Source organism: Thalassophryne amazonica, chromosome 5 (genome assembly GCF_902500255.1).
Source record: "Thalassophryne amazonica chromosome 5, fThaAma1.1, whole genome shotgun sequence".
NCBI classification, from domain to species: Eukaryota; Metazoa; Chordata; class Actinopteri; order Batrachoidiformes; family Batrachoididae; genus Thalassophryne; species Thalassophryne amazonica.
In genome coordinates, this window is record NC_047107.1 from 9781397 (window position 1) to 9805842 (window position 24446).

General features: G+C 41.1%; 1 protein-coding gene across 2 annotated transcripts in view; it reads right to left on the bottom strand.

Moving 5' to 3' along the window:
• Positions 1–5220: 5220 nt before the first annotated feature.
• The window catches only part of bicdl1 (BICD family like cargo adaptor 1), a 137683-nt gene continuing 118457 nt past the window's right edge, over positions 5221–24446 (bottom strand). For both annotated transcript variants that reach the window (XM_034169716.1, XM_034169715.1), the window contains one exon: positions 5221–5576. The gene's annotated coding sequence lies outside the window, so the exon portion shown is untranslated. The remainder of the gene's footprint in view (positions 5577–24446) is intronic.

Here is a 24446-nt window from a genome sequence, read left to right on the forward strand (position 1 = left end):
AAGCTTTCAAATGAATTAAAGCTCTGTCTGGGTTTTGGATTAATTAATAAGCTGGAATGGAAGATTGCTGCTAATCCTCCACCCCGGCCCGTGCTACGAGCATTCTGACAGTTAGTGTGACTCGGGGGTGTTGACTCATTTAAACCAACATATTCATCCTGCTGTAACCAGGTTTCTGTTAGGCAGAATAAATCAATATGTTGATCAATTATTATATCATTTACCAACAGGGACTTAGAAGAGAGAGACCTAATGTTTAATAGACCACATTTAACTGTTTTAGTCTGTGGTGCAGTTGAAGGTGCTATATTATTTTTTCTTTTTGAATTTTTATGCTTAAATAGATTTTTGCTGGTTATTGGTAGTCTGGGAGCAGGCACCGTCTCTACGGGGATGGGGTAATGAGGGGATGGCAGGGGGAGAGAAGCTGCAGAGAGGTGTGTAAGACTACAACTCTGCTTCCTGGTCCCAACCCTGGATAGTCACGGTTTGGAGGATTTAAGAAAATTGGCCAGATTTCTAGAAATGAGAGCTGCTCCATCCAAAGTGGGATGGCTGCCGTCTCTCCTAACAAGACCAGGTTTTCCCCAGAAGCTTTGCCAATTATCTATGAAGCCCACCTCATTTTTTGGACACCACTCAGACAGCCAGCAATTCAAGGAGAACATGCGGCTAAACATGTCACTCCCGGTCTGATTGGGGAGGGGCCCAGAGAAAACTACAGAGTCCGACATTGTTTTTGCAAAGTTACACACCGATTCAATGTTAATTTTAGTGACCTCCGATTGGCGTAACCGGGTGTCATTACTGCCGACGTGAATTACAATCTTACCAAATTTACGCTTAGCCTTAGCCAGCAGTTTCAAATTTCCTTCAATGTCGCCTGCTCTGGCCCCCGGAAGACAATTGACTATGGTTGCTGGTGTCGCTAACTTCACATTTCTCAAAACAGAGTCGCCAATAACCAGAGTTTGATCCTCGGCGGGTGTATCGTCGAGTGGGGAAAAACGGTTAAAGATGTGAACGGGTTGGCGGTGTACACGGGGCTTCTGTTTAGGGCTACGCTTCCTCCTCACAGTCACCCAGTCGGCCTGCTTTCCCGGCTGCTCGGGATCTGCCAGGGGGGAACTAACGGCGGCTAAGCTACCTTGGTCCGCACCGACTACAGGGGCCTTGCTAGCTGTAGAATTTTCCACGGTGCGGAGCCGAGTCTCCAATTCGCCCAGCCTGGCCTCCAAAGCTACGAATAAGCTACACTTATTACAAGTACCATTACTGCTAAAGGAGGCCGAGGAATAACTAAACATTTCACACCCAGAGCAGAAAAGTGCGGGAGAGACAGGAGAAGCCGCCATGCTAAATCGGCTAAGAGCTAGTAGCTACGCTAAGCTAGCGGATTCCTAAAAACACGCAAAGCGAATAATGTGTAAATAATTTAGAGGTGATTCAGCAGAAGGAGTGCTTTAGTTAAGGCACGTAAAGATTACACTGGGAAACAAATCGTAATCTAGATAACTAGATCAATCTAACTGCGCAGATCAAACAGCTAACAGATACAGAAAAACACCGCTGTGCTCCGGAACAAGAAGTGATACAATACCGCAGTGAGAGCCGACCACCAGTAGAGTCAAGTAAAAAAGTAAAAAAAAAAAAAATAAAAATAAAAAGGTAAAAAAGTAAAAAAGTCTTGAAAAAGACTATTAGTTCAAAGTCCAAAGCAGCAGGTAGCAGTCTCTGTGTAAACAGTCCCAACAGAGAGCCAAAATTAACAGATACAGCAAAACACCGCTGTGCCTAGATAACTAGATCAATCTAACTGCGCAGATTAAACAGCTAACAGATACAGAAGAACACCGCTGTGCTCCGGAACAGGAAGTGATACAATACATGATGAATTTATTTTTGTTAATAGGAAACAATTGCATTCCATCAATGTTCAAATCATATATGATGCACAAATGCACATCAGGCTGGAGGCTGGCATGGTGCGTGATGGGTGGCTGCTTAGTGAGGAAACCACTCAGTTGCTATAGCACTGTTGCCTCACAGCAAGAAGGTCATAGGTTCGATTCCCACCTGTGGCCTTTCTTTGTGGAATTTGCATGTTCTTCCCGTGTTTGCGTGGGTTTCCTCCGGGTGCTCCGGCTTCCTCCCACATCCAAAGACATGCAGGTTAGGTGGATTGGAAATTTTAAATGGACCGTAAGTGTGAGTGTGTTTGTTTGTCTATATGTGGCCCTGCGACAGACTGGCATCCTGTCCAGGGTGCCTCATGCCCTCAGCGCGGTGACACTTGGGCATGTGCACATTCAAATATATTTTTTGTTATTATTATTATTTGTATTTGTCAATAAATGTTTCTTCCTGTTAAAAGGGAGTTTTTCCTTCCCACGTTAGCCGAGTGCTTGTTCACAGGGGGTCGTTTTGACCGTTGGGGTTTTACATAATTATTGTATGGCCTTGCCTTACAATATAAAGCGCCTTGGGGCAACTGTTTGTTGTGATTTGGCGCTATATAAAAAATTGATTGATTGAAATGTGTGTAAATTTGTGGATGTCACACTATCAGCCACGGCGCAGCTCATTTTTTTAAAATTCAGTGTGTGTGTGCTGCTCTAAGCCCAAAGCATTTATGGCCTCTCACACACACACACACACACACACACACACACACACACACACACACACACACACACACACACACACACACACACACACACACACACACACACACACACACACACACAAAACTTTTTTCTGTTTCATGTTTATTCCATTTGACAGGCTACCAAACAAATTTTCCCTGCATGTCTCCATTTCATTTCCATCATCTGTAGCCCACACTCGGTACAATTTCTTTTCTGTGTTTATGTTGACTGATCTGACGGAGAGGAGAATCCCAGCTCCAAGGGCCTATTTACATAAGTTTGCATATTTAAATAGGGGAGTGGAAAGGGAGGAGTTTAGTACATCTGCATGTGCGCTCAATTCTACGTTGATTGGGATGTACAGATGGAACGTGCTTGGATCCATGCTTACGCACACTTTGATACATCTGGATGTTTTTGTGCGTATGATAGTTTCTGGGTTTTAGCGTACGCCGTGTTTCAGTAGGAAATTCAAGCAGGTGTTTCAGTAGGAAATTCAAGCAGGTCTTTGTACCTGAGGCCCCAGAATGCCAACAGTGACAACTTTGGTCTTCAGCAAACAGTGACAGTGTGTTCACCTCATACTGTAACGTGAAACAGGGGGAATGGTGGTTGCTTCGAAAACAGAAGATTCCTGGTTCAAGACTACCTGTGCCCATTCTCCATGTAACGTGGAGTTATCTTGGGGTTCAGGAGGTGGGCTTCTGACCAGGGGAACTAGAAGATCAAATCTCCATCAGACTGTTAAAATAAGTAAGGTCCCTTGGGTAAGTGGGCGACAAGTAACTATGAGTACTACATATCATTGTAAAATAGAACCAGTTGTGTCCTCAAACTTTACTATTTTTCCACACAGTGTACTTATACGTATAGTTTTATAAAGTAAAAAGTGGACCAACTTAGTTCCAAGAAGTATTGAAATAGTACACTTACAAGTATACTATAAAGTACACTTTGGAACTAAACTTGAGGTTTAAATATACTTTAAATATACTCTTTTTTCTTCTTTTGGTAAGTGCTGTGGCGACCCCGAGCACAAAGTGAGACACCCAAAGAACTTCATAAAAAATAATCATAAAATTTGTTAAATATAACAACTATCAGCGTGTGAACAGCAAGTTGGCTGATTTGAAAGTATACTATAGTTTATTCAATATAGATATTCATTACATAAAACAGTGTTTATGTCTTGATAGAGACTAAATTCAATACTTAGGTCCGTTGATTTCATTTCTTTTTTTTACTGCTGTATTTACAGTACCTGAATGTATAGAGGAAATTTTTAATTATCACCAGAAATATACTGTATGTTGTGAGTAATCATAAGATGCAAGAATGCATTAATAACTTAACATAATTTTAAGGTTCAGGAAAACATGGTTTGGAGTTAAGTTAGTGCACTTTGAATACAAATGTAACAAACGTTTATAGCAATTTTTACAAAGTGGGACAAACAGGCTCGACTGTTAATATCATATTCTAATCCAGTTACGTTTTTTTCTGCAAATCTGATTGTGAGATTTCAGACCATAAAATATTGCGTGGATTGTGGCAAAATATTAAAACCGCTTCACATTTGATGTGTTACTCCTCCCCCTGACCACGTTGCTACGCAAGTGTCACTTATGGCGCTGTCAGCTGAGAGTAAAGTTTTAAGAAGCCACGCATTTCGGCAGGTACAATGAATGCGAAATGCGTGGATTTAATGGATTTAACTGGATTGATTGATGGATTTACTGTGGATTTAACTCAATGCAGCTGATGAGATGGAGAAATCTGTGGGTCTGCTCACAGAATTTCCAGTTTGGCATGAAGATGCTGTTGCTACGATAAACACCCTTTTACAACGATTCGCCAACCAAATTACTTACAGAAAAATAAACCGTGGAATTGGATTCAAATGGGAATAACCTGTTGTGTCTGATGATTTGTGGGTGTTCATGCTGGATTACCGTCGCAACTATCCATTTTACTCAATTTGCAACTGTAAAATCCAGCATGAACATCTGCAAATCATTAGACACAACCGGTTATTCCCTAATTATATTAAGGCTGTAAAAATGAACTTGTCTTTTAAAATTTTTTTTTAATTTGGCAAGTACTCCTGATCACTGTTACACCACATCTGTTGACTGCATCTGACCAAACATCAGAGCAGAAAAGAGCCTTTCTAAGAACGAGTGATGTCACCACGGGATCAACTCCCACAAACAGACAGACAAGAAAATTTATCCTGTTGCTCCAAACTCTGCTCTCGTATTTCTGCATGAGTTCTCTCGTTTCCATGATCTCTCTTATTAATCATTGGAGGGCTGCACAGAGTTCACGGTCTGCTGTCTGCATTCCTACCAACTCCACAATAAGACTCCCACAAAGTTGACTGCGTCTGTGTACGAATGTCTGCATTTGTAGGACATTTAAAATAGCCCTGTTTTTGCACTTTTGGAGGTTTTGGGTCATATTGTAGACTTTTTAATAAGCTAACAGAGGAAATCAGGAGTGTGAAAACATTCATGAAAGTTTGTAACTAAAGAAACAAACGCTGTTTGTCTGAAATCCAGTAAACAGAAGACACAGACCCACATTTTTTATTCATCTATGGGGCACCATCAGACTTGTAATGGGACATGTAAAGTGCAAAATGACTCCGCCCCAAACCCTGCGTGTGTGCTGCTGCCCGTCTTTGGCAGCGTTCATTACCCCTGCACTGTGCTGTTGCTCTCTCCTGTCTCTGGGTCCATCCATCAGGGCTCAGTTCTTTTTGAAAAAAGAGAAAAGTCTCCTGTCTCGGTCAGAGAGGCGGTGAGCTTGTCTGGTCGGCTGGCCGCTGTGCACCCTGGACGGCCCCAACAGTGAGGATGGCCGAGAGCACCACTCTTCCTGGTGCTTGTCCATCAGCTGCTGGTTGATCACTCTGTGCATGTCATCCTAAAAATGGACAGTGAGACACAGAAAGGTCACTGAGCAGAAGACAGAAGACAAGCATCACACAGGGACGGCATTATGCTGGAATGTTACGGGACATTTTGGGGCGATCAGAGGTCATCACCCTTAAAAAGACGAGGATGGAGCTGAAGTCACTCATAAAACTCAAAGTGAGTGCAAAGCAGAATGATTAGCAAATAGTCCAAAGACAAAGACATGCTGTTTTTGTTAAATACATGTTCTGCTTGAATCTGAAGCGAGCAACATGTCAAAGTCAGTAGGTCCGTGGGAAAATACCAGGCTACCAATATGTAGACCCGCAGTCAATTCTCTGTGTCTGAGTACAAGACATCTGCATGGTCTCAGTCCAAATCAAGTCGTGCTGGTTCTGCGCTTCGCCTCATCCATGACAACACAGAACCGCCGTGGATCCTGGATGGCAACTACCCATGCAGACAATTGGTCCACCCCACATCTCAAAAATATTTATCTGTTTGCTGCAGCCAGATGAAACATGGGTGTCCCCATGCCCTCCTCCAGCCACTGGGGTCCTCAACACTGCAAGGGCCTGCAAGCTGGATCATGCACAGAGAAACCCATCCCATGGCCAAAATGTCAAAACTGAAGCGTCCTCACAATACAAGTGATACTCGGTCGACATAAAGACATTTCACCAGTACCCAAGGATCCTCCTGAGAGACCTGGTACCAAAGACATCCAGTCGATACCAGTCGTCACCTTAGATCACTGGTTAGTATTCACGTCTTGTAACAATACAGTAAGAACCAAGATCTTAAAGACTTGGACCTTTGTTTTCCTGCAGTGATATCAGCATCACAAAACACATCTGTCCAGTGATCTTATGACTCCCTGAGCTGTCTCTTGATCTGAAAGCCCGATGATCCAGAGACATGCATGTCACTGCTGAGATAACTGAACGCCTCTGCAACACTTTCACCACATACAGATCCATTTCTGACTGTCGAGTCCAGGAAGTCATTAAAAGCCTGGAGCTTAGTCTTGACCCAGGACAGTCACAAACCCAGACACTTTGATTCCCCACCCAGCTTCTCTCAGTTGCTGCAATTAGGGCATTCATTCATTCCACAGTGATCACAGCATCATTCCTGATTTCAAGGTCAGGAAACCTTTCCTCACCAACAAAAGCACCAAAGTCACTTGTTTCCACAACATTACTCAACACCCAGTCCACGCAAGCATTGAATAGTGGAGTAGCAAGAACACATCCATGAGGAACACCGGTTTGCATGGGGAAAAACTTAGTATCTACCTCTGCTCTGTATAGCACTCACAGTATACAGGCTGGATATAATGTCCAGTAACTTCTTGGAGATCTCAGTAATTATCAGGATGTCCCAGAGAGCAGCCTCATCAAATGAATTCAGTGCTTTGTGAAAATCAACACAGGCTACAAAGAAGCACTGCCAATATTCAAGCTTGCATTCTGTAGATCCTCACAGGGCTGATGGTTAAATTCTTGGGTGTAGGGATGCACCAATACCACTTTTTTTCAGACTGAGTACAAGTACGAGTACATACATTTTGGTACTCGTTAATACCGACTAGCGATATGAATACTTTGTGATACTATTACAGTTTTAAGATGACTTTGAAAACATGTTTTATTCATCAGTTGTTCCTTACTTTTTGACTGTAACTGCTACCAATATCATTAGCTTTGTTTTTATTTACAAAAATTTCACTTAAATCATGTAACATCACTTTTTGACTATAACAAATCCTTTAACATTAACCGTGTGTTTCTTAACAAACATGATACTGCCAGACATCTGACTGAAATGTAACCTGTGAATTTCAGCACTACAAAATATACAACACCAGGAACTGAACTGAAACTATCCATCACTAACTATTTATGTCTGTGAGGACTAAGAGCCTTTTTTGAAAATGATGAAAAGAAGCTTCTCTGTGTTATTTCTGTTTTTATCTACAATGTGTGACAGTGCCAGACATCTCACTTAAATGTAACCTGTGGACTTAAGTACTACATAATATACAATACCAGGAACTGAACTGAAACTGTCCATCACTAACTTTACTTACGTCTGTGAGGACTAAAAGCCTTTATCTGAAAATTTGAGGGCAGATTCTTTTTGATGAAAAGAAGCTTCTCTGTGTTATCAGCTCTGAGACTGTTTCTGTTTTTATCTACAATGTGTGACACTGAGCTAAACAGCCTTTCACTCTCGACACTTTTTTAAAACTTTTAATTACATACGCACAGGTAACATACACAAACTGTAAATGTTTTTTTCCTCCAAGGTGAAACATGTAAATATTGGAGGAGCACAGTGTCATGCGCACACAGTCTTGTGTGGTATCTATGCTCCACATGGAGGCAAAACAGAGGAATTTTAACATTATGTTATTTATTTTTATTTTATTTCTTTGTAGATCATGGGATAATTTCATCGCGTGCAGACAGAATGGCCTGTTGTCTGTGGTAACAGATGTTAACGAGGTGCAGTGACTCAACTTCTAGTGCAAAATTGTGGCTCGTGGACACAGCGCCACCGACATCAACAAACAGATTACACCTGTAGCGGACAGAGCCGGTCTGCCATCAGTCTGGACAGCCACACACAAGGGCTGAAACTCACCAACCTGATGGACAACCTCCGCTGCTGAAACCACGAATCTGACAGAGGAACTGTGACACAAAGTGCCGAAGTCACAGAGGAATTTTTTTCAGCCACGACAAGGAATTAAAGTATTTTCAGATGTTGCTCTCTAAACTCAGGAGGCTGTATGTGGATAATTTTTCTTCAGGATCATCTGATGATGAATTCCACGAACAGGTAAGACTTTATATTTAGGGGAAACACAGTGGATCAGAAATGTTGTTTTGTGGCAGCATAAACACATTATGCATAGGTTTGGGTCATTCTATTGTGGATTTAATACAGCAAGTTATTGTTTATAAGGCTGTGTTATTTATTTCTCCCCAAGTGTAATTTACAGGTGTCTAAAATCTATTTTAAAATTTTTGATTCACTGTGCCCCGGACACTAATTCACGGGGCACAGTGAATCAACTTAGAATATAATGAAAAAAACACATGATTATAAAGATTTCTTCAAAATTATTAAATATATGCTGACGCATATACAAACTATAATCCAGCAAACCAGCTATGTAATGTGTGAGTAGGCCTGGGCGATTATGTGATTGTGATCGATGATCGTGAGAAATTTCAGGTCGATTATGATGATCAGCTCTGAGCATATTTCTCGATTACACGTGCACATTGTTGCAATACACATATAATACAGTTGGTGGCGCCAATGCAACACTACAGATGCAAACCACCATCATACTCGATGAAGAAGAAGCACGTGGTCACATGCGTGACAATAGCCAATCAGAGACGACCTTTTACTTCGCTTCTGTTTCGAGTTGTAAACAGCATGAGCGAACATGGAGTTAAACGCGGAGCTGAGAGCAGCGAAACCACTGAGTTCAGTGAGCGAAACATGTCAGCCATGACTTGGAGTTATCCTCCAAAGATGACGCTATTGTTGGGAAGAAAAGTCACTCAATGACTGTTGTGTGGCGTTGGTTTGGATATTTCCAAAGTGACGCGGCGCAAATTAAGCCAATGTGCAAGGTATGTCGGCGGTCAGTGCCCTCAAATCCGGCAACACAACAAATCTGTTTAATCATCTGAAGAAGTACCACCCAAGTGATTATACGGAAAGCATGAACATGCGACCAGAGTCTTCACAGTCTGCCACTGCCTCCAGCACATGTAGCATTAGCAGTTCTTCCGCTTCGAGTGGTGCAGCCACCGAACCAAAGCAGCAATCAATCGTGTCATCTTTTGCAGCCATTGCGCCATATGAGTAACAAGAGGAGAAAAACTATTACACACGCAACTGCTTTTTGCCTTGCAAAAGACATGATGCCTTTAAACTCAGTGGAGAAAGAGGGATTTAAGCATTTAAAGTAGACCTACACTCAGTGCATCATGGGAACCCCCCAGCAGTCTAAGTCTATAGCAGCATAACTAAGGGATGGTTCAGGGTCACCTGATCCAGCCCTAACTATAAGCTTTAGCAAAAAGGAAAGTTTTAAGCCTAATCTTAAAAGTAGAGAGGGTGTCTGTCTCCCTGATCTGAATTGGGAGCTGGTTCCACAGGAGAGGAGCCTGAAAGCTGAAGGCTCTGCCTCCCATTCTACTCTTACAAACCCTAGGAACTACAAGTAAGCCTGCAGTCTGAGAGCGAAGCGCTCTATTGGGGTGATATTGTACTATGAGGTCCCTAAGATAAGATGGGACCTGATTATTCAAAACCTCATAAGTAAGAAGAAGAATTTTAAATTCTATTCTAGAATTAACAGGAAGCCAATGAAGAGAGGCCAATATGGGTGAGATATGCTCTCTCCTTCTAGTCCCCGTTAGTACTCTAGCTGCAGCATTTTGAATTAACTGAAGGCTTTTCAGGGAACTTTTAGGACAACCTGATAATAATGAATTACAATAGTCCAGCCTAGAGGAAATAAATGCATGAATTAGTTTTTCAGCATCACTCTGAGACAAGACCTTTCTAATTTTAGAGATATTGCATAAATGCAAAAAAGCAGTCCTACATATTTGTTTAATATGCGCATTGAAGGACATATCCTGATCAAAAATGACTCCAAGATTTCTCACAGTATTACTAGAGGTCAGGGTAATGCCATCCAGAATAAGGATCTGGTTAGACACCATGTTTCTAAGATTTGTGGGGCCAAGTACAATAACTTCAGTTTTATCTGAATTTAAAAGCAGGAAATTAGAGGTCATCCATGTCTTTATGTCTGTAAGACAATCCTGCAGTTTAGCTAATTGGTGTGTGTCCTCTGGCTTCATGGATAGATAAAGCTGGGTATCATCTGCGTAACAATGAAAATTTAAGCAATGCCGTCTAATACTGGCCTCTACTGGTGGTTTGCTCTCACTGCGGTATTGTATCACTTCCTGTTCCGGAGCACAGCGGTGTTTTTCTGTATCTGTTAGCTGTTTAATCTGCGCAGTTAGATTGATCTAGTTATCTAGATTACGATTTGTTTCCCAGTGTAATCTTTACGTGCCTTAACTAAAGCACTCCTTCTGCTGAATCACCTCTAAATTATTTACACATTATTCACTTTGCGTGTTTTTAGGAATCCGCTAGCTTAGCGCAGCTACTAGCTCTTAGCCGATTTAGCATGGCGGCTTCTCCTGTCTCTCCCGCACTTTTCTGCTCTGGGTGTGAAATGTTTAGTTATTGCTCGGCCTCCTTTAGCAGTAATGGTACTTGTAATAAATGTAGCTTATTCGTAGCTTTGGAGAGCAGGCTGGGCGAATTGGAGACTCGGCTCCGCACCGTGGAAAATTCTACAGCTAGCCAGGCCCCTGTAGTCGATGCGGACCAAGGTAGCTTAGCCGCCGTTAGTTCCCCCCTGGAAGATCCCGAGCAGCCGGGAAAGCAGGCCGACTGGGTGACTGTGAGGAGGAAGTGTAGTTCTAAACAGAAGCCCCGTGTACACCGCCAACCCGTTCACATCTCTAACCGTTTTTTCCCCACTCGACGACACACCCGCCGAGGATCAAACTCTGGTTATTGGCGACTCTGTTTGAGAAATGTGAAGTTAGCGACACCAGCAACCATAGTCAATTGTCTTCCGGGGGCCAGAGCAGGCGACATTGAAGGAAATTTGAAACTGCTGGCTAAGGCTAAGCGTAAATTTGGTAAGATTGTAATTCACGTCGGCAGTAATGACACCCGGTTACGCCAATCGGAGGTCACTAAAATTAACATTAAATCGGTGTGTAACTTTGCAAAAACAATGTCGGACTCTGTAGTTTTCTCTGGGCCCCTCCCCAACCGGACCGGGAGTGACATGTTTAGCCGCATGTTCTCCCTGAATTGCTGGCTGTCTGAGTGGTGTCCAAAAAATGAGGTGGGCTTCATAGATAATTGGCAAAGCTTCTGGGGAAAACCTGGTCTTGTTAGGAGAGACAGCACCCATCCCACTTTGGATGGAGCAGCTCTCATTTCTAGAAATCTGGCCAATTTTCTTAAATCCTCCAAACCGTGACTATCCAGGGTTGGGACCAGGAAGCAGAGTTGTAGTCTTACACTCCTCTCTGCAGCTTCTCTCCCCCTGCCATCCCCTCACTACCCCATCCCCGTAGAGACGGTGTCTGCTCCCAGACCACTAATAACCAGCAAAAATCTATTTAAGCATAAAAATTCAAAAAGAAAAAATAATATAGCACCTTCAACTGCACCACAGACTAAAACAGTTAAATGTGGTCTATTAAACATTAGGTCTCTCTCTTCTAAGTCCCTGTTGGTAAATGATATAATAATTGATCAACATATTGATTTATTCTGCTTTACAGAAACCTGGTTACAGCAGGATGAATATGTTAGTTTAAATGAGTCAACACCCCCGAGTCACACTAACTGTCAGAATGCTCGTAGTACGGGCCGGGGCGGAGGATTAGCAGCAATCTTCCATTCCAGCTTATGAATTAATCAAAAACCCAGACAGAGCTTTAATTCATTTGAAAGCTTGACTCTTAGTCTTGTCCATCCAAATTGGAAGTCCCAAAAACCAGTTTTATTTGTTATTATCTATCGTCCACCTGGTCGTTACTGTGAGTTTCTCTGTGAATTTTCAGACCTTTTGTCTGACTTAGTGCTTAGCTCAGATAAGATAATTATAGTGGGCGATTTTAACATCCACACAGATGCTGAGAATGACAGCCTCAACACTGCATTTAATCTATTATTAGACTCTATTGGCTTTGCTCAAGAAGTAAATGAGTCCACCCACCACTTTAATCATATCTTAGATCTTGTTCTGACTTATGGTATGGAAATAGAAGACTTAACAGTATTCCCTGAAAACTCCCTGCTGTCTGAGTAGCTACCTAAACTCTGTAAGGGAGATAGAGTATCTCGTCAATAGTTTTACATCCTCATTGAAGACAACTTTGGATGCTGTAGCTCCTCTGAAAAAGAGAGCTTTAAATCAGAAGTGCCTGACTCCGTGGTATAACTCACAAACTCGTAGCTTAAAGCAGATAACCCGTAAGTTGGAGAAGAAATGGCGTCTCACTAATTTAGAAGATCTTCACTTAGCCTGGAAAAAGAGTCTGTTGCTCTATAAAAAAGCCCTCCGTAAAGCTAGGACATCTTTCTACTCATCACTAATTGAAGAAAATAAGAACAACCCCAGGTTTCTTTTCAGCACTGTAGCCAGGCTGACAAAGAGTCAGAGCTCTATTGAGCTGAGTATTCCATTAACTTTAACTAGTAATCACTTCATGACTTTCTTTGCTAACAAAATTTTAACTATTAGAGAAAAAATTACTCATAACCATCCCAAAGACGTTATTTTCATTAGTTACTTCATCCAAACCATCAACATGTTTATTAGACCCCATTCCTACCAGGCTGCTCAAGGAAGCCCTACCATTATTTAATGCTTCGATCTTAAATATGATCAATCTATCTTTGTTAGTTGGCTATGTACCACAGGCTTTTAAGGTGGCAGTAATTAAACCATTACTTAAAAAGCCATCACTTGACCCAGCTATCTTAGCTAATTATAGGCCAATCTCCAACCTTCCTTTTCTCTCAAAAATTCTTGAAAGGGTAGTTGTAAAACAGCTAACTGATCATCTGCAGAGGAATGGTCTATTTGAAGAGTTTCAGTCAGGTTTTAGAATTCATCATAGTACAGAAACAGCATTAGTGAAGGTTACAAATGATCTTCTTATGGCCTCGGACAGTGGACTCATCTCTGTGCTTGTTCTGTTAGACCTCAGTGCTGCTTTTGATACTGTTGACCATAAAATTTTATTACAGAGATTAGAGCATGCCATAGGTATTAAAGGCACTGCGCTGCGGTGGTTTGAATCATATTTGTCTAATAGATTACAATTTGTTCATGTAAATGGGGAATCTTCTTCACAGACTAGGGTTAATTATGGAGTTCCACAAGGTTCTGTGCTAGGACCAATTTTATTCACTTTATACATGCTTCCCTTAGGTAGTATTATTAGACGGTATTGCTTAAATTTTCATTGTTACGCAGATGATACCCAGCTTTATCTTTCCATGAAGCCAGAGGACACACACCAATTAGCTAAACTGCAGGACTGTCTTACAGACATAAAGACATGGATGACCTCTAATTTCCTGCTTTTAAACTCAGATAAAACTGAAGTTATTGTACTTGGCCCCACAAATCTTAGAAACATGGTGTCTAACCAGATCCTTACTCTGGATGGCATTGCCCTGGCCTCTAGTAATACTGTGAGAAATCTTGGAGTCATTTTTGATCAGGATATGTCATTCAAAGCGCATATTAAACAAATATGTAGGACTGCTTTTTTGCATTTACGCAATATCTCTAAAATCAGAAAGGTCTTGTCTCAGAGTGATGCTGAAAAACTAATTCATGCATTTATTTCCTCTAGGCTGGACTATTGTAATTCATTATTATCAGGTTGTCCTAAAAGTTCCCTAAAAAGCCTTCAGTTAATTCAAAATGCTGCAGCTAGAGTACTGACGGGGACTAGAAGGACAGAGCATATCTCACCCATATTGGCCTCTCTTCATTGGCTTCCTGTTAATTCTAGAATAGAATTTAAAATTCTTCTTCTTACTTATAAGGTTTTGAATAATCAGGTCCCATCTTATCTTAGGGACCTCGTAGTACCATATCACCCCAATAGAGCGCTTCGCTCTCAGACTGCAGGCTTACTTGTAGTTCCTAGGGTTTGTAAGAGTAGAATGGGAGGCAGAGCCTTCAGCTTTCAGGCTCCTCTCCTGTGGAACCAGCTCCCAATTCAGATCAGGGAGACAGACACCCTCTCTACATTTAAGATTAGGCTTAAAACTTTCCTTTTTGCTAAAGCTTATAGTTAGGGCTGGATCGGGTGACCCTGAACCATCCCTTAGTTATGCTGCTATAGACGTAGACTGCTGGGGGGTTCCCATGATGCACTGTTTCTTTCTCTTTTTGCTCTGTATGCACCACTCTGCATTTAATCATTAGTGATCGATCTCTGCTCCCCTCCACAGCATGTCTTTTTCCTGGTTCTCTCCCTCAGCCCCAACCAGTCCCAGCAGAAGACTGCCCCTCCCTGAGCCTGGTTCTGCTGGAGGTTTCTTCCTGTTAAAAGGGAGTTTTTCCTTCCCACTGTAGCCAAGTGCTTGCTCACAGGGGGTCGTTTTGACCGTTGGGGTTTTACATAATTATTGTATGGCCTTGCCTTACAATATAAAAGCGCCTTGGGGCAACTGTTTGTTGTGATTTGGAGCTATATAAAAAAAAAATTGATTGATTGATTGATTAATAATACTGCCTAAGGGAAGCATGTATAAAGTGAATAAAATTGGTCCTAGCACAGAACCTTGTGGAAGTCAATAATTAACCTTAGTCTGTGAAGAAGATTCCCCATTTACATGAACAAATTGTAGTCTATTAGATAAATATGAATCAAACCACCGCAGCGCAGTGCCTTTAATACCTATGGCATGCTCTAATCTCTGTAATAAAATTTTATGGTTAACAGTATCAAAAGCAGCACTGAGGTCTAAGAGAACAAGCACAGAGATGAGTCCACTGTCCGAGGCCATAAGAAGATCATTTGTAACCTTCACTAATGCTGTTTCTGTACTATAATTAATTCTAAAACCTGACTGAAACTCTTCAAATAGACCATTCCTCTGCAGATGATCAGTTAGCTGTTTTACAACTACCCTTTCAAGAATTTTTGAGAGAAAAGGAAGGTTGGAGATTGGCCTATAATTAGCTAAGATAGCTGGGTCAAGTGATGGCTTTTTAAGTAATGGTTTAATTACTGCCACCTTAAAAGCCTGTGGTACATAGCCAACTAATAAAGATAGATTGATCATATTTAAGATCGAAGCATTAAATAATGGTAGGGCTTCCTGAGCAGCCTGGTAGGAATGGGGTCTAATAGACATGTTGATGGTTTGGATGAAGTAACTAATGAAAATAACTCAGACAGAACAATCGGAGAGAAAGAGTCTAACCAAATACCGGCATCACTGAAAGCAGCCAAAGATAACGATACGTCTTTGGGATGGTTATGAGTAATTTTTTCTCTAATAGTTAAAATTTTATTAGCAAAGAAAGTCATGAAGTCATTACTAGTTAAAGTTAAAGGAATACTCGGCTCAATAGAGCTCTGACTCTTTGTCAGCCTGGCTACAGTGCTGAAAGAAACCTGGGGTTGTTCTTATTTTCTTCAATTAGTGATGAGTAGAAAGATGTCCTAGCTTTACGGAGGGCTTTTTATAGAGCAACAGACTCTTTTTCCAGGCTAAGTGAAGATCTTCTAAATTAGTGAGACGCCATTTCCTCTCCAACTTACGGGTTATCTGCTTTAAGCTGCGAGTTTGTGAGTTATACCACGGAGTCAGGCACTTCTGATTTAAAGCTCTCTTTTTCAGAGGAGCTACAGCATCCAAAGTTGTCTTCAATGAGGATGTAAAACTATTGATGAGATACTCTATCTCACTTACAGAGTTTAGGTAGCTACTCTGCACTGTGTTGGTATATGGCATTAGAGAACATAAAGAAGGAATCATATCCTTAAACCTAGTTACAGCGCTTTCTGAAAGACTTGTAGTGTAATGAAACTTATTCCCCACTGCTGGGTAGTCCATCAGAGTAAATGTAAATGTTATTAAGAAATGATCAGACAGAAGGGAGTTTTCAGGGAATACTGTTAAGTCTTCAATTTCCATACCATAAGTCAGAACAAGATCTAAGATATGATTAAAGTGGTGGGTGGACTCATTTACATTTTGAGCAAAGCCAATTGAGTCTAACAATAGATTAAATGCAGTGTTGAGGCTGTCATTCTCAGCATCTGTGTGGATGTTAAAATCGCCCACTATAATGATCTTATCTGAGCTAACCACTAAGTCAGACAAAAGGTCTGAAAATTCACAGAGAAACTCACAATAACGACCAGGTGGACGATAGATAATAACAAATAAAACTGGTTTTTGGGACTTCCAATTTGGATGGACAAGACTAAGAGTCAAGCTTTCAAATGAATTAAAGCTCTGTCTGGGTTTTTGATTAATTAATAAGCTGGAGTGGAAGATTGCTGCTAATCCTCCGCCTCGGCCCGTGCTACGAGCATTCTGGCAGTTAGTGTGACTCGGGGGTGTTGACTCATTTAAACTAAGTATTCATCCTGCTGTAACCAGGTTTCTGTAAGGCAGAATAAATCAATATGTTGATCAATTATTATATCATTTACCAACAGGGACTTAGAAGAGAGAGATCTAATGTTTAATAGACCACATTTAACTGTTTTAGTCTGTGGTGCAGTTGAAGGTGCTATATATGCTATATTATTTTTTCTTTTTGAATTTTTATGCTTAAATAGATTTTTGCTGGTTATTGGTGGTCTGGGAGCAGGCACCGTCTCTACGGGGATGGGGTAATGAGGGGATGGCAGGGGGAGAGAAGCTGCAGAGAGGTGTGTAAGACTACAACTCTGCTTCCTGGTCCCAACCCTGGATAGTCACGGTTTGGAGGATTTAGTTGCTCCATCCAAAGTGGGATGGATGCAGTCTCTCCTAACAAGACCATGCTTTCCCCAGAAGCTTTGCAAATTATCTATGAAGCCCACCTCATTTTTTGGACACCACTCAGACAGCCAGCAATTCAAGGAGAACATGCGGCTAAACATGTCACTCCCGGTCCGACTGGGGAGGGGCCCAGAGAAAACTACAGAGTCCGACATTGTTTTTGCAAAGTTACACACCGATTCAATGTTAATTTTAGTGACCTCCGATTGGCGTAACCGGGTGTCATTACTGCCGACGTGAATTACAATCTTACCAAATTTACGCTTAGCCTTAGCCAGCAGTTTCAAATTTCCTTCAGTGTCGCCTGCTCTGGCCCCCAGAAGACAATTGACTATGGTTGCTGGTGTCGCTAACTTCACATTTCTCAAAACAGAGTCGCCAATAACCAGAGTTTGATCCTCGGCGGGTGTGTCGTCGAGTGGGGAAAAACGGTTAGAAATGTGAACGGGTTGGCGGTGTACACGGGGCTTCTGTTTAGGACCACGCTTCCTCCTCACAGTCACCCAGTCGGCCTGCTTTCCTGGCTGCTCGGGATCTGCCAGAGGGAAACTAACGGCGGCTAAGCTACCTTGGTCCGCACCGACTACAGGGGCCTGGCTAGCTGTAGAATTTTCCACGGTGTGGAGCAGAGTCTCCAATTTGCCCAGCCTGGCCTCCAAAGCTACGAATAAGCTACACTTATTACAAGTACCATTACTGCTAAAGGAGGCCGAGGAATAACTAAACATTTCACACCCAGAGCAGAAAAGTGCGGGAGAGACAGGAGAAGCCGCCATGCTAAATCGGCTAAGAGCCAGTAGCTGCGCTAAGCTAGCGGATTCCTAAAAACACACAAAGTGAATAATGTGTAAATAATTTAGAGGTGATTCAGCAGAGGGAGTGCTTTAGTTAAGGCACGTGAAGATTACACTGTGAAACAAATCATTATCTAGTTAACTAGCTCATTCTAAGTGCGCAGATTAAACAGCTAACAGATACAGCAAAACACCGCTGTGCTCCGGAACAGGAAGTGATACAATACCGCAGTGAGAGCCAACCACCAGTAGAGGCAAGCAAGAGCTCCATCCCCATCGTTAGATGTTTGTTTTGCATTGAGTTTAACTTGAAACTAGCTAGTCTGCACTGTTATTAAAGATTATGAACGCTTGCAAGTAGCAATGATGCTAACAGCATATGTAGAATCATTACTTGAAAGTGATAATGTTTACATTTTTTCATTTTCCCCAAGGGGGCAATTTGTTTATTTTGGGTCCTTCATACCAGCAAAAGCACTCGAGTGTAAGATAGTTGCTGTGTTTTTCTACTTTTGTTTTACTGTGGAGTGTGTGTGTGTATATATATATATATATATATATATATATAGATAGATATATATATATATATTCATCTTATTTAATTTGCTTTGTTTTTACTTCGTACTTAATAAAATGTTGAAGTTTCTTCAGTTTTCATTGCAGATACTTTAAAACTGGCAGTTTGGAAACAAATAAAAAAAATCGTGATTATAATCGAGATCAAACGATATGAAAAAAAATCGGGATCACATTTTTTGCCATATCGCCCAGGGCTATGTGTGAGTGTCTTATAAAGTGATATAAGCCCTTTAGAAACTATTAGAAATACAACTGACATAATTTCTGTTCAAATATGAAAGCAGTTGTTTATATACACAAATTATAGAAATAATTCATGGAAAAATAAGCTTCAACAAGTAATATTTGTCATCTGTTTGATACTGGGGCTTAGTAAATCACTTTCTAGACTGATTCACTGTGCCCCGATTCACTGTGTCCCGGGTGCATGTGACACACAAGTCATGTTATCAAATAGCTGATAGTCTGGGGAAGACATAACACATGCTCATCAGTTGGACGGGGTAGTCTTCTAACTAACAACAATTTTTTTGGCCACCTTTCCTCTGCTGTGAGAAATAAATACAGAGACACTTTACTTTTGATAGGAAAAAACTGACTTCACTTGCCACTTAGTTTTACCCTTAATGTATCCAAAAGCAAAACACTAATTTACAAGGCGAATGTCTTTATGGACAAAAATATGGCATGACTGCTACAAATATATATGTAGTTTTGCAGATATAGCTACTGATTCACTGTGCCTCATGATTCACCGTGCCCCGGTTTCCCCTACACTGTGTGCATAGTTACTCCGCATGATGGACATGTTTTGACTTATGAGTAAATTACATGAAAGCCTGTAAAAATCCATAAATTAGCCACATCATTGTTTGAGCTGCAGTGTTCAAAACGAATGAAAAAAGTAGCGGCTTATAGTCTGGAAATTACAAAACGTGTGTGAAAATCCCCCATTGAGAGGATGACATCATGCTACTGTAAAGGGGTATCAGGTGCCGTAGTATCTGAGAAGTTTTATGAATACAAGTAAATGAATACAGAATCAGGCTGATACCTGATACTGGTATTGGTGCATCCCTACTTGGGTGTGAAGCCAAACTGTTCTCATCGCTGAACAACAAGTAACTGGAACAGAGTCCCTTTAAGAATAATCCTTGCAAGCACCTTCCCCAGCACAGAGAACAGTGTATTAACCTTGTAGTTTCTGCAATCTACAGTAGTGTTCAGAATAATAGCAGTGCTATGTGATTAAAAAGATTAATCCAGCTTTAGAGTATATTACTTATTGTTACATGGGAAACAAGGTACCAGTAGATTCAGTAGATTCTCACAAATCCAACAAGACCAAGCATTCATGATATGCACACTCTTAAGGCTATGAAATTGGGCTATTAGTAAAAAAAAAAAAAAAATTAGAAAAGGGGGTGTTCACAATAATAGTAGTGTGGCATTCAGTCAGTGAGTTCATCAGTTTTGTGGAACAAACAGGTGTGAATCAGGTGTCCCCTATTTAAGGATGAAGCCAACACCTGTTGAACATACTTTTCTCTTTGAAAGCCTGAGGAAAATGGGACGTTCAAGACATTGTTCAGAAGAACAGCGTAGTTTGAATAAAACGTTGATTGGAAAGGGAAAGCATACGCAGGTGCAAAAAATTATAGGCTGTTCATCTACAATGATCTCTAATGCTTTAAAATGGACACACACACACACAAAAAAAACAGAGACGCATGGAAGAAAATGGAAAACAACCATCAAAATGGATAGAGGAATAACCAGAATGGCAAAGGCTCACCCATTGATTAGCTCCAGGATGATCAAAGACAGTCTGGAGTTACCTGTAAGTGCTGTGACAGTTAGAAGATGCCTGTGTGAAGCTAATTTATTTGCAAGATTCCCCTGCAAAGTCCCTCTGTTAAATAAAAGACATGTGCAGAAGGGGTTACAATTTGCCAAAGAACACATCAACTGGCCTAAAGAGAAATGGAGGAATATTTTGTGGAATGATGAGAGTAAAATTGTTCCTTTTGGGTCCAAGGGCCGCAGACAGTTTGTGAGACGACCCCAAACTCTGAATTCAAGCCACAGTTCACAGTGAAGACAGTGAAGCATGGTGGTGCAAGCATCATGATATGGGCATGTTTCTCCTACTATGGTGTTGGGCCTATATATCACATACCAGGTATCATGGATCAGTTTGGATATGTCAAAATACTTGAAGAGGTCATGTTGCCTTATGCTGAAGAGGACATGCCCTTGAAATGAGTGTTTCAACAAGACAATGACCCCAAGCACACTAGTAAACAAGCAAAATCTTGGTTCCAAACCAACAAAATGAATGCCTCGCAGATGTGAAGAAATCATGAAAAACTGTGGTTATACAACTAAATACTAGTTTAGTGATTCACAGGATTGCTAAAAAAGCAGTTTGAACATAATAGTTCAATTTCAATTTATTAATTTATATAGCACCAACTCACAACAAAGTCGCTCCAAGGTGCTTCACACAATTCACAACACAAATTAATCTATAATCAAAATTAAAAGCAAGAAAAGCACAATAAAAAGATAAAACACAGAAGAATAAAAGGAAATTACAAAGCAAACACAAACAAATTAAATTAATGATAAGACAGTCTAAAAAAGTGGATCTTCAGTCTTTATTTAAAAGTCTCCACCGTGTCAGACTGCCGAATAACAGCAGGTAGATCGTTCCAAAGAGTCGGACCACGGTAGGAGAAGGCTCTATATCCCACAGACTTCTTGTTCATCACACTTGTTCAACACTTCTTGTTCAACACACAGAAGCCCTGCACCCTGCGAACGCAAGGGCCTCACAGGTACGTAGGGCTTAACCAAGTCCGCCAGGTAAGAAGGTGCCAGTCCATGAACAATTTTATAAACCAACAATAAAACTTTAAAATCCGAACTGGCAGAAACCGGTAGCCAATAAAGGGATGCCAGAATGGGAGTAATGTGGTCAAACCTTCTACTTTGTGTCAAAAGTCTGGCAGCAGCATTCTGTACCAACTGAAGTCCTCAAATGCTAGACTGCGGCAGGCCAGAAAAAAAACATTACAATAATCCAGTCTGGAAGAAATAAACGCATGTATCAAAGTCTCAGCATCAGCCATAGACAGGATGGGACGAATCCTCGCCAAATTTCACAGATGAAAGAAGGCAGTCCTCCTAATGTCTCTAATGTGGGGACCAAAAGACAATGTGGGATCGAAAAGTACTCCAAGATTCGTCACTTTGTCCGTATGATGCACAACACACGTACCAAAATTAAGCACCAACTGGTCAAAATGATGCCGATGTCTGGCTGGACCAAGAACCATCATTTCAGTCTTATCAGAATTTAAGAGTAGGAAATTACTAGACAACCAACTTCTCACAGATATAAGGCAATTTTCCAAGGCTTTATATGGGCAAGATTACCAGCAGTTACCGGCATGTACAATTGAGTATCATCAGCATAACAATGAAAGGCAATCCCGTAATGCCGCAGAATATGCCCAAGGGGCGCTATATAAAGTGAGAAAAGCAAGGGGCCTAACACAGACCCCTGTGGAACCCCAAATTTCATTTTACCAACACCAGAAGTAGTGTTATTATACACAACACAATAAGAACGACTGGACAAGTATGACGTCAGCCAAGCAAGAACACTTCCAGTAATCCCAAAGTAATTTTCCAGCCTATCAAGTAAAGCACGATGATCCACAGTATGAAACGCAGCAGTAAGATCCAAGAGCACTAATACCATTGTGGTGTCCGAATCCACTGCACACAGAAAATCATTCACCACTCTGGTAAGCGCTGTCTCTGTGGAGTGATGTTTTCTGAAAGCAGACTGAAGTGGCTCAAAAAGATCATTCTCAGTAAGCTGGTCTACAAGCTGCTGTGAGACCACTTTTTCCAGAATTTTAGAACAGAAAGACAGATTTGATATCGGCCTGTAATTACTCCATACACCAGGTTCAAGACCAGATTTCTTAAGTAATGGTTTAATCACTGCAGATTTAAAACACCCAGAAACAGAACCAGAGATTAATGAAAGATTAACAATTTCCAACACAGTCGGCCCAAGAAGGGGCCACATGTTCTTAAACAATTTTGTTGGTATAGGATCAAATAGGCAGGTTGTTCTTTTTGTAGACGTCACGAGCTTTGCTAGCAAGTCTAGTGAAATAGTATCAAATTCTGTAAAGGTGTCACTAGGTGTCACCTCATTATTAACACCCACCTCCACAGCAGGGTGCAGAGATTGAGCCAAAGCATGTTTAGATATGCTCAATCTAATGTCTTCTATTTTCTTCTCAGAGTACTCCAAGAAGTCTTGAGCTATAAACGGAGAAGGACTAACAGGTGACTGACCATGGATAAGAAATGCTACAATATCAAACAAAAATTTTGAGTTGTGCTTATTTTTACTGATCAAATTAGAATAGTAAGCCTGCTTTGTAGTCCATAGTGCATGCTTATACTCTGCAACTGCATCATGCCATGCAGAGTGGAACACCTCTAATTTAGAGCTACGCCACTTCCGTTCCAGACCTCTAGCCTTCTGCCTGAGGTCCCGCAAGTAAGTAGTTTTGAGTACCGAATTCAAACCATCCACCAGACTGTCCACTGATTGAGCATTCTGCAAAGTTGAAGCTAAAAGACCAACAGTTACTAACGTAAACCTAGACTTATAAATAAAAGCAACACCCTCGCCCTGCTTCACACCACGGGAAACATGACTAAATGTGTATGCCGCTGGGCACGCTTCATTCAGGGGAAGAACAACTGTAGGTTTAAGCCAGGTTTCACACAAACCAATCATATCCAAATGGTGATCCACAATTAAATCATTGATCAACATAGATTTTGAAGACAATGATCTAACATTTATAAGACCCAAACTAAGGACCTCGGCAGAGTTGACAATTGGACTATTTGGGTTTATGGGTGGTTCCAAAATTACATTTCTAAGATACCTAAAAATAGATTTAGGCCTGACACAGTCCACACGGATCGCAGGCATCAGACATGAAATATTTAATACAGCAGGAACAACCAGCAGGCCATCCCCGACTCCAGTGTCATCCAATGTTGTAATAGGTACTAAATTTGAAAAACATTCCTCCATGTAAATTCTACGAACAAGTCTACAGGAGCAGGCCACAGTCTCAATATGATAAATCTCCCTCCCCCCCCAAAAAAACACTTTCAGCACCTTGGATTGTCCACACTAGTTTTGAGTTTGTAGCATCAACAGCAGATGCTACTATTAATTTGAACATCCACTTTTCTACTTTTTTTTTTACTAATAGCCCAATTTCATAGCCTTAAGAGTGTGCATATCATGAATGCTTGGTCTTGTTGGATTTGTGAGAATCTACTGAATCTACTGGTACCTTGTTTCCCATGTAACAATAATAAATATACTCAAAACCTGGATTAATCTTTTTAGTCAAATAGCACTACTATTATTCTGAACACTACTGTATGTGATTATCCTTTCCAGTTTAGGGCAACAAGTCCTTTCTTACAATCTGCAGGGATGACACCCGACTCCCAGATTGAAACAAAGACAGTTTGCCATGCCAGGAAACAGTCTCCACCCGCATGAAGTAGCTCAGCTCCAATGCCACAGACTTCCAGAGCTTTCCCCACCCTCAACTGTTTCACAGCCTTGGTAGCATTTTATGTAACGGCTGAGTGGATCCTTGCCATTTGATTAGTGGCTTGTATGTCACGTGACATGGATTATTCGTACTGTTTGCCATTGTGTTTCACTGACTGTGCAATAGTTCTTTTTAGTGTGCAATTTTGGTGCTATATGAAATGTG